Genomic DNA, 11,687 nt, shown 5'->3' with positions numbered 1-11,687 from the left:
TCTGGGGGCCATACTCTGGAGGCCTCTCCAGTCTCCTTCAGGCCAGTAAATCTAGTCTTCCTTTTGTGTGTTAGAATTTTTTTCTACATCCTTCTCCAGCTCTGTCCAGAACCCTCTGTTGTGATCCCGGTCAGAGCAGTCAGTGGTGGTAACCAGGCACCATCTAGCGAACATGATCAGTTTTGTGTTTTGAAAAGGTCACACTGTATTTAGTGTTGAGAACTGATTGAGCTGGGGATTAGAGCAAGTGTGGCAAGACAAGCTAACAGGCTATTGCATTATGCAGGTGAAAGATGATGGTAGCTGAGATTAATTAGAATAGTGGCGAAAAAGGAGGACAGGAACGGAAGGATTTGAGACATACTTAGGAGATAAGATCTATAGGGCATGGGTTTGGATATAAGGGATGAGAGAGGGGGAGGTGTTAATAGAGACTTCTAGATTTTTGGCTTTCACACGTAGATTGATGGGCTGCTACTCACTGAGGTTGGGAACACTAGAAGAGAATCAGATTTGAGCAGTGAAATCATGAGATCTATAGACAGTTGAATTTGAGGTGTATTGAAGACTTCAGATAAAAATGTTGACTAGTTGGTCAGCTATATGGGTAAGAAGAGAAATCTGGGCTTAGAGATATCAATTTGGCAAACACTGGTGTTGAGTTGGCAATTGAAATTGTGGTCATGGAAAGGGTTTAGGAGAGACCTTCCTCCTTCCCTCCCTCCCTTCCTTCCTCTATTTTCTTCTGTTTTCTTTTTTCCTTTCGTGTATGTGAAAAACTACATAGATTCTACACAACTGATAACAACAATAGCGTGACAATCTTAAATTATTAGAACATACTTAGGGAAATGTTATTATTATTATTTTTTTGGTTGACTCATCCCTCACTATTCATCCCCCCACGTGTCTGTCAGTTTGTCGTACTGTGGGGACTTGCATGTTGCTGTGATGCTGGAAGCTATGCCACCGGTATTCAGATACCAGCAAGGTGACTCATGGTATCCCAGAAGCTGAACTATATGAAGAAGAATGGGGCATCAGGATTGGAGGAAGACTCATTAACAACCTGCATTATGCAGATGACACAACCTTGCTTGCTGAAAGTGAAGAGGTCTTAAAGCACTTACTGATGAAGATCAAAGATCACAGCCTTCAGTATAGATTACACCTCAACATAAAGAAAACAAAAATCCTCACAACTGGACCAATAAGCAACATCATAATAAATGGAGAAAAGCTTAAAGTTGTCAAGGATTTCATTTTACTTGGATCCACAATCAACACCCATGGAGGAAGCAGTCAAGAAATCAAAAGTCACACTGATTGCATTGGGCAGATCTGCTGCAAAAGACCTCTCTAAAGTGTTGAAAAGCAAAGATGTCACCTTGAATACTAAGGTGCGCCTGACCCAAGCCATGGTATTTTCAGTCGCATCATATGCATGAGAAAGTTGGACAATTAATAAAGAAGACCTTTGAATTGTGGTGTTGGTGAAGAATATTGAATATACCATGGACTGCCAAAAGAATGAACTAATCTGTCTTGGAAGAAGTACAACCAGAATGCTCCTTAGAAGCAAGGATGGCGAGACTACATCTCACATACTTTGGACTTGTTGTCAGGAGGGATCAGTCCCTGGAGAAGGACATCATTCTTCATAAAGTACAGGATCAGTGAAAAGAGGAAGACTTTTAATGAGATGAAATGACCCAATAGGCTGCAACAATAGGCTCAAGCATAACGATGATTGTGAGGATGGTGCAGGACCGGGCAGTGTTTCGCTCTGTAGTACATAGGATCGCTATGAGTCAGAACCAACTTGATGGCATGTAGCAACAACAACACCCCTCACATTACTTTTCCATTTTTAGAAAGTGCTTAGAATGTAAACAATGAAACATGTTAGTTCAATGAACGTATCGTCACAGATGTAGTGTTCATTATATTTCATAGGAAATGAGTTAAAATCCATTGAGTATTAAGAAGTGGTTCATGTCTTTTATTTTGTGCCAGATAGGTCACTATATTTGTGACATCTGGGTCTTTATCACCTGTACATAGCTGTCATGGAAATCTCTTGAAATTTATTTGGCCAACTGCAGTTTCACTTCTAAGGTTGTATGTTGTTTTCATTTCATTTTGCAGTTGGAACATCTTGACATGAACCATAGATGGTACTTTGAATTCTCAACACTTTTTATTTGATCTTTAAATCAATTGCTACTAATATGATGAGAAATTCAGAGTTTTCAACCAGAGGCACTGTTCTCAGAGCTTCAACTTGACAGCATATGAGATTGGAAAGTAGATAAATTGAATTGAACCCAAGTTTTCTGACTCCTAAATCAGGTTTCTTTCCAGTGAACTGTTCTGCTTAATAGATTATAATTTACCTTGATCTCCACAAGTTAAGTGAAATGGAGGCAATAACATAAGCACTTTACCTCAGATTTACATGCTTTTGTGAGACGGAAGAATGGGATGAGAAAGAAGGCTGAGGTGGTCAGGGTAGGTGCCGTGTGGTGGGGAGATACAATTCAGGCATTATTGAGAGGGTTTTGAATGTTTACATTTTACATTTTAATCCACATTTGTTTGTGGACTCATGTCCATTTTTATTTTTTCTCCTATTAAAAGTTTTTTCTTGTTCTTTTCTGCCTCTCTCTCTTCTTCCTTCTCCATTTTCTCTTTTCATATTTTATTCTCTTTTTATAAAACTAAAGCATTTTTTCTTTGTTGAATTTAGTAGACAGACTGCCTAATTTGAGTTCTAATTAAGCATCAAAAGCATGAGCATCTGTATTCTTTCTCAGAAAAGAGAAACATCTCTTTTTTTAAAGTGCATAGTTCAGGTTTTTTTAAAAAAATTTTTTTTTAAGGATAGTCACAGAATTGTGCAGCCATCACCACTATCTAATTCCAGAACATTTTTGTCATCCTCCCCCCACAAAAAACTCCATCCATACCCATTAGCAGTCACTCCCCATTCCCTCCTCCCCCAGCCTTAGACTGTCACTAATCTACTTTTTATCTCTAAATCCCTGGCCATTGAGTGGATCAGGACTCATAGCAACCCTATAGGACAGAGTAGAACTGCCTCATAGGGTTTCCAAGGCTATAAATCTTTACAGAAGTAGACTGCCACATCTTTCTCCTGTGGAGTGGCTGGAGGGTTCAAACTGCTGACTTTTCAGTTAATAGCCGAGCACTTAACCACTGTGCCATCAGAGCTCCTTTTATCTCTCTAGACTTGCCTGTTCTGGAGATATCATGTAAATGGAATCATACAATACGTGGCCTTTTGTGTCTGGCTTCTTTCACTGAGCATGTTTTCAAGGTTCATCTATGTTGTAGCCTGAATCAGTACTTCATTCTTTTTAATGGACAAATAATATTCTATTGTATGGGTATACCACATTTTATGTGTCCATTCCTTAGTTGATGGATATTTGCATTGTTTTCATTTTTGGACTATTATGATAATGCTGCTGTAAACATTTGTGTACAAGTTTTTGTGTTTGGAGGAACTGCCAAACTGGTTTTCAAAGCAGTTGTACTATTTTACATTCCTATCAGAAATGTTTGAAGGTTTCAATTTCTTGACATCCTCACCAACACTTGTTATTGTCTATGTTTTTGATTATAGCGCCATGTTGAGTGTCTCACCTTCCGTATGGGAGACCCAAATTTGATTCCTGACCAGTGAACCTCAAGTGCACCCATCACTTATCTGTCAGTGGAGATGTGTGTGTTGATATGATTCTGAAGAGGTTTCAGTGTAGCTTCCAGACTAACATAGACTAGTAAGGAAGGCCAGGAATTTCACTTCTGAAAAAGTCAGCCAATGAAAACCCTATGGATCACAATGGTCCAATCCCATTGTACGTGGGGTTGCCGAGAGTTGGGGCTGACTTGACGGCAGCTAACAACAACAGTAAGTGTGAAGTGGTATCTTGTTGTGGTTTAAATTTGCATCTCGCTAATGACTAATGAAGTTGATCATCTATTCATGCTCTTATTGTTTGCCATTAGTATATCTTCTTTGTAGAAATGTCTGTTTGAATCCTTTGTCCGTTTTCCAATTGGATTATTTGTCTTGTATTGTTGAGTTATAAGAGTTATTTATATATTATGGATAATAGACCCTTATCAGATATATGATTTGCAAATATTTTCTCGCATTCTGTGTCTTGTCTTTTTCTTTCTTGATAGTGTACTTTGAACCACATTTTAAATTTTGATGAAGTCTTTTTTTTTTTCCTTTGGTTGCTTGAGCTTTTGGTATCACATCTAAGAAAGCATTGCCTAATCGACTTTCCCAAAGATTTACTTCTGTGTTTTCTTATGAGAATTATATAGTTCTAGCTCCTATTTTTAGGTATTTGATCCATTTTGTATTACTTTTTGTGTGAGGCAGGGATCCATCTTCAATCTTTTGCGTGTGGATATCTAATTGTTCCAGAACTGTTTGTTGAAAAGACTGTTCTTTATCCATTGAATTGTCTTGACACTCTTGTTAAAGATCTGTTGACCATAGATACATGGATTTATTTCTGGGCTTTTAATTTTATTCCATTGATCTATATGTTTATCGTTATGCCAGTACTGCACTGTTACGATTAGTATCACTTTATAGTAAGTTTTGAAACTTGGAAGTGTGAGTCCTCCAACTTGGCTCCTCTTTTTCAAGATTGTTTTGGCTATTCTGGTTCATTTTTATATGAATTCTAGGATCAGCTTGTTGATTTCTGCAAAGAAGCCATCTGGGATTTTGATAGGGATTGAATTGAATATGCAGATACATTTGGACAGTATTTACATCTTCTAATCTGTGAACACAAGATGTCTTTCACACACCTAATCTGTGAACGCAAGATGTCTTTCACACACACACACACACACACACACACGGCCTGGGGGTTTCTCTCTCTCATGCACACACTTGTTTCTTTCTCATGCACACACATTTCTCCCTCTCTCTCGCACACACGCATTTCTCGCACACACATATTTCTCTCTCTCTCACATTTTTCTGTCTCACACATGCATGTTTCTCTCCCTCACACGTTTCTCTCTCTCTTACACATGTTTCTCTCTCCCTCACACACACACTCACAGACCCTGGAGGCAGAATACTTCTGGTGTTTAGTCCTCTTCCCAGTGACTGTATAGGTCAATTATTTATTTCTGCTTACATGACTGAATTGTTCATCTCTGGTTTTTTTGTCCCTCCCTTTTACGCTGGAAAGATAGACCCCTCTCCAGCTTTCTACCCAGGCCCATTGGCCCTGTGAAGAATGAATCTTTCTCTCAGGTTTGACAGATAGTGTTATTGATTGAACTGTGTCCCCCCTCAAAAGATGTGCTGAAGTCCTAACCCCTGGTACCTGTAAAGGTGACCTTGTTTGGAAATAGGTTCTTTGAAGATGTTATCATTAAGTTAACATGAGGTCATAGTAGAGTAGGGTGGGTCCTAATCTCAAATGAAAGGGTGTCCTTATAAGAGAGGAGAAGAGATGGCACAGAGACAGATAGACCAACATGTAAAGGACTTGCCAAGGAATGCCTGGGGCTACCAGAAACTGGGAGAGACAAGAAAAGATCATCTCCTAGATCAATGGTCAACATGTTGTCGATTTGGACTCGTAGCCTCCAGAACTGTTAGAAAATACATTTTTGCTCTTGTAAGCCATCCTGTTTGTGGTATTTTGTTACGGCTACCTTTGGAAACTAATACTGATGGAGTACACAAAGAATAGGTAGGGCTTGCATGTCCCTAGAGTGGTTTAAGTGCATGGAAACTGTACTTGGGAGCTGCGGGCTATTGTCCTTACTGACTTTTATAATTATCTGAATCTCTAAATGTGAGCTCTGGGAGAATAGGGACCATTTCTTGTCCATTTTCATTTCTCCAAAGCCTAGAGTAAGGCCTGGCATATGTGAAGGAAGGTGGGATGGACTGTGCTACTCAAACACCACCCAGCCTTCACAGGACTCACATCTCTGAGGACAATGAGAATGTACATTTCTAAGTGGACGTGGGGAACCGTCAAGGTGTACACACAAGCAGGATGGGGTTGGAGGAGAAAGGAGTTGCATCTGCTTGGGCAGATTCAGAAAGATTAAATGAAGGCCATGGTATATGAGATGGGCCTTGAAGGATGGGCAGGAGAAAACGCATGAACAAGGCATGCTCCAGGAAAGCATGGGAATGTAAAAAAAAAAGAAAGAACAAGATGTCTTTCAGTTAATTTAAACCTTCTTTAATTTCTTTTAATCGTGTTTTATAGTTTTCAGTGTACACATCTTTTACTTTTTTTTTGTGAAACTTATTCCTAAATATCTTGTTATTTTTGATGCTATAGAGAATGGAATTGTTTTCTTAATTTCATTTTTGGATTGTTCATTGCTAGTGTATAGAAATATATCTGATTTTTGTATATTGTTCTTGAATCCTGAAATTTGCTGAACTTACTTATTAGCTGATTTTTTTTTTTTTTTGGTGTAGTCCTTAGGTTATTTCATTTCAAATATGTGTGACTTTTATGATTTACTTATTTATTTTTTTCCTAATTACCCTAGCTAGAACCTCCAGTACAATAAGTTCTCCTTCTTCTTCTTCTTTTTTTTTTTTTTAAAAACAAAAGTGACAAGAGCAGACATTCTTGTCTTGTTCTTGATCTAAGGGAGAAAGCTTTGTACTTTTTACCATTAAGTATGATGTTAGCTGTGAGTTTTTTTGCAGATGCCATTTATCAGGTTGACGATGTTCCCTTCTATTCTTAGTTTGTTGAGTTTTTATTTGTTTGTTTAACTATAAAAGCATGTTGGATTTTATCAAATGCTTTTTCTGAATCTATTGAGATGATCATATAGTTTTTTTTGTCTGTTATATTAATATGATGCATTTTATTGATTGATTTTTGCATTTTGAACCAAATCCTGGGATAAATCTTTCTCAAGTTATTTCAACCTGTTCTTAAATCTAAAATGTGTCTTTTGTAGACAGCATATGCATATTTCAAAAAAATATTCATTTTGATAATCTCTGTCTTTTAATCAGAGTGTTTAATCTGTGTATCTTTAATATGATTATTAATAAGATAGTATTTATGTCTGCCATTTTTCTATTTGTTTCCTATATTTCTTATGTCATTTTGTTGTTCTTCTCTTCCTCCATTACAGCCTTCATCTGTGTTAAATAGACATTCTATTGTACCATTTTATTTCTCTTGTAAATTCTTTTAGCATATTTTTAACATTATTTTCCTATGGTTATCCTGGTGATTACAATTAACATCTTAACTTATAATAATATATTTGGGTTAATACCAACTTCATTACAATAATATATCAAAACTTTGCTCCTATATAGCTCCATTCTCTTTCCTCTCTTTTGTGCTATTATTTTCACCAAAATTACAGCTTTATACATTGTATGCCCATCAACACAATTTTAGAACTATTAATTTATACAGTTGTATTTTAAATCAGGAGAAAAATAATATTACAAGCAACAAATACATTTATACTCTTTTTATTTACCTATATAGTTACCTTTACTGATGCTCTTTATTTCTTCACATAGATTAGAGTTACTGTCTAATGGCCTTTCATTTCAGCTGGAAGTGCTCTCTTTAGTATTCCTTGTAGAGTGGCTCTGCTATTGACAAATTCCTTCAGTTTTTGTTTTTCTGTTATTGTTGTTGTTAGGGGCCATCGAGTCCATTCTGACTCATAGTGACCCTGTGTACAACAGAACGAAACACTGCCCGGTCCTGCACCATGCTCACAATCATTGTTATGCTTGAGCCCACTGTTGTAGCCACAGTGTCAGTCCATCTTGTTGAGGGTCTTACTCTTTTTTGCTGACCCTCCACTTTACCAAGCATGATGTCCTTCTAAAGGCAATGATCCCCCCGATAACATGTCCAAAGTATGCGAGATGTAGTCTTGCCATTGTTGCTTCTGAGGAGCACTCCTGTTGTACTTCTTCCAAGACAGATATGTTTGTTGTTTTAGAAGTCCGTGGTGTATTCAATATTCTTCACCAACACCACAATTCAAAGGTGTCAATTCTTCTTCGGTTTTCCTTATTCATTGTCCAGCTTTCACAAGCATATGAAGAGATTGAAAATACCATGGCTTGGGTCAGCTGCACCCTAATCTTCAAGTTGACAAAGTGGTCAACTTGAAGACTTCATTTATCTGGGAATGTCTTAATCTTACCTTCATTTTTGAAAGATAATTTTGCTTATTATAGAATTCTTGATTGACTGTATTTTTTCCCATCACTTCGAATATGTTATTCCAATGCTTTCTGATCTTCATGGTTTCTTATGAGAAATCAGCTGTTATTCTTATTGAGAATCTCTGTACATAATGAATTGCTTGTCTTTTGCTGCTCTCAATTTTCTCTTTGCCTTTTGACAGTCTGATGATTATGTGTCTAGATATGAATCTCTTGAGTTTATTTTACTTGGAGTTTGTTGAGCTTCTTAGATGTGTAGATTAATGTTTTTCATCAAATTTGCTAATTTTTGGCCATCATTTCTTCTAATATATCATATCTATATCTTTGTCCTCTTCTTCTGGAGCTCCAATTATATCTGCTTGGTATTCTTGGTGGTGTCCTATGGGTATCTGAGGCTCTGTTCAATTTTCTTTATTATTTTATCTCTCTGTTCCTCAGACTGGGTAATCTCAGTTGACCCATGTTCAATTTGCTGACTTTTTTTTCTGCCTGCTAATATCTGCTGTTGAGATTCTCTAGTGAATTTTTTATTTTTGTTATAGTACTTATCAACTCCAAAATATCTATTTGGTTCTTTTTTTTTTTAAAAAATAATTTCTGTCTCTTTACTGATATTCTCTGTTTGGTGAGACATCATTCTTATACTTTCCTTTAGTTCTTTAGACATGGTTTATTTTAGTTACTTGAACATACTTAAAGTAGCTGATTTAAAACCTTGTTTAGTAAGTCCATTGTCTGAGCTTTCTCAGGGACAATGTGTATTAATTGCTTTTTTTCCTGAGTATGGTTGGATCACACTTTATTGTTTCTTTGCAATAAATGTGGTGACTATGGAAATTAGGTCCCTCCTCTCCTAGTTTTGTTGTTTTTGCTCTTTCTTTCCTTTTTTTAGTGACTTTTCTGAACTAATTCTGTAAAGTCTGCATTTTTTGTTGTGTCCAGCTACTGAAGTCTCTGCTCATTTAGATTAGTGTCAGCTAATTATTGGACAGAGTTTTTCTTAGATGCTTGGATCCAGTAAGTCTCCCAATGTTTGCTGAGGGGATCAGTGTGCACTTTGGGCATGTCTTCAGTGCTCAGATAGGCAGTTTACAACTCTGACTCAGCCTTCACTTCCTGCTTGCAAAGAGTCTTAAGGTTAGCCAGAGGTGAGAGCTTAGTCCCTCAGTTCTTTCCTGAGCATGTCCACATACCTGGGTATGAATACAGCCCTGTGCACATGTGGCCTTATAGATTCCCAGGAATATGTTGGAGCTTTCCAAAGCCTCTGTGAACAACCATTCCCTATCTTTTCCTTTTAAGTTTTTTGGTTAGCCTAATATTTGCCATGTTAGTCGTTGCTTCAGGCAACCACAAAGTTAAACAATTGCCTCTAAATATTTTTGACAAATGTCCTTGGAGAAAATACTGTTTGCACTGGGCAAACTCTTGATCAGGTCAAATAAAGACAAGCCTTATGAGTAGGGTCTTCCAGGGAACCACTAGACAGGTCAAATAATGATAGTTGTCTGGGAATGGGACTTTGAAGAAGTTCCAACACTGTTATACCCCCTCGAATGGCTTCCAGAGTGCTGATTTTAACTGTGATAGCTGGGTTGTGAGTTTTCAAGGCTACTTTGGAGCTGAGGAATGGGCAATGGGAACAGACCAAGTTAAAACACTATAAGATTCACTGTTTTTACTGAGATTCAGCTATTTTTCCTGAATAAACAGTCTCCGGGTTGCTGCAAGCCTTTAGTTAATTTGTAGAATTCTGAAAATGTTGATTCTGACAATTTTTTTTTTTTTTTTTGCTAGTGTTCTTGTTTTATGGAGGAGAATATTTTTGTAGGTCCTTACTCTGTCATTTTCATTGATGTCACTCTAGAACCATAATCTCTTGAACATAATCTGAAACTAATTTTGACTGTGGGTTAATTAGGATAGGATGAAAATTTCTCTCTTGTTTATTGAGTTTGTTTGGTACCTATGAGCTTGTGGATTTAATGCTTTGTTGCAAATCTCCTATTTTTTCAGGGAAAAAGAACTCTAGGCAGTGTATTTGATGTCTGACTTATCTATCTCTGTTGACTTTCTTTCAGTGATGTTTTTGAAAAATGGAAACTGGTTTGACATGTTCTAGCTTCTCTTTATTTTATCTAAACCTCCAGGCCTTGAGATAGCCACAACTAAAAGAACCTCAGAGAGGTTTTTGTAGTCTCAGGAATTATCCTGACCTATGTTCTGCTCCCCAACCTGCCACTCTCTGGCTGTGTGACCTTGAGCAAGTAAATTCTCCTCACTTTGTGAAATCTTAGTCATTACTAATATTGTTTTTATGTTGTATATCAGTCTTTACTTTTTTTTGTGTTTCTCAGTAAAGATTTTGGTTGAAGGTTATCATGCTTTGCTTTGTTTTTCCACAAGGAGTTTATTTGGAATGTTTTGAGTATCTTCTTTCTTGGCTAGCATTGACTGAGAATGCATAGATTACACCCTATTGGCTTATTAACTTCATTATTACTGAAAGTCCCTTTGGAGCAAAAGTATATCACAAAGAACATGGAACTGAGCAAAATATTGAAGCAATAAAGCAACTTTGTAGCACCCACTTGAGCATGGGAGGACCTGTTCCCTAGAGCATCTTTGCCTTGGATAAGGAAGGAATGGTGGAAAATCTCATTGGAACTCTACTTTAGAAGTTGCTTCTAACTGATTCCTTGAATAACAGATTATGTAAAGATACACACACACACACACACACACACACCACACACACACATACATAGTCCAACATGTTTTAGATCAAATAAAACACATTAACAGATCAAATCTTGCCTTTTGCAGCATTATGAGTCTCTTAATATGGGAAAAAATATTTTAAGGCTGTTTCAAAGGTTTTAAAGGTTGCCATAATATTGACCCCTTTAGATCCTCTTTAAAATCTTTTTGCTTGCAAACATTTATTGGAAGAAAAATCTGGACCCCCCAGGCAGTTCATAAAGAAATAAGTTTTTTGAGATCTCATTTTTATCAAGAGAATTAAAATAATCCTTGATCATTGCTTTTTACTTCATTGCACTCTTACACAGCTAAGCTTGGGCCATGTTAATACCCAAAAGAGAATTGAAAAAAATTTAGAAATAGCTGCATGGTATTCATATAGTGACTTTGTTGCTGTTTCTACAAGATTGTCCCAAAACACTTTGAAAACAAACAAACACAATAAATAAAAAAATGACTGGGAGTGATATGTAGTTCTTTGACATGTATTTTTGCTTTGATTGAATTTTCTGATTCCACAGCTTTCTAGTACATAAAGAGGGAATAAAAATGATTTGCTCATATCGTGTGCAACTTTAGCTGGCTAGATATACCCAAACCAAATCAAACTTGTTGCTGTCAAGTCGATTCTGACTCATAGCGACCCTATAGGGCAGAATAGAACTGC

Source organism: Trichechus manatus, unplaced genomic scaffold, assembly GCF_000243295.1.
Source record: "Trichechus manatus latirostris isolate Lorelei unplaced genomic scaffold, TriManLat1.0 scaffold00196, whole genome shotgun sequence".
Taxonomy (NCBI): Eukaryota; Metazoa; Chordata; class Mammalia; order Sirenia; family Trichechidae; genus Trichechus; species Trichechus manatus.
Note: the sequence above shows the minus strand (reverse complement) of the source record.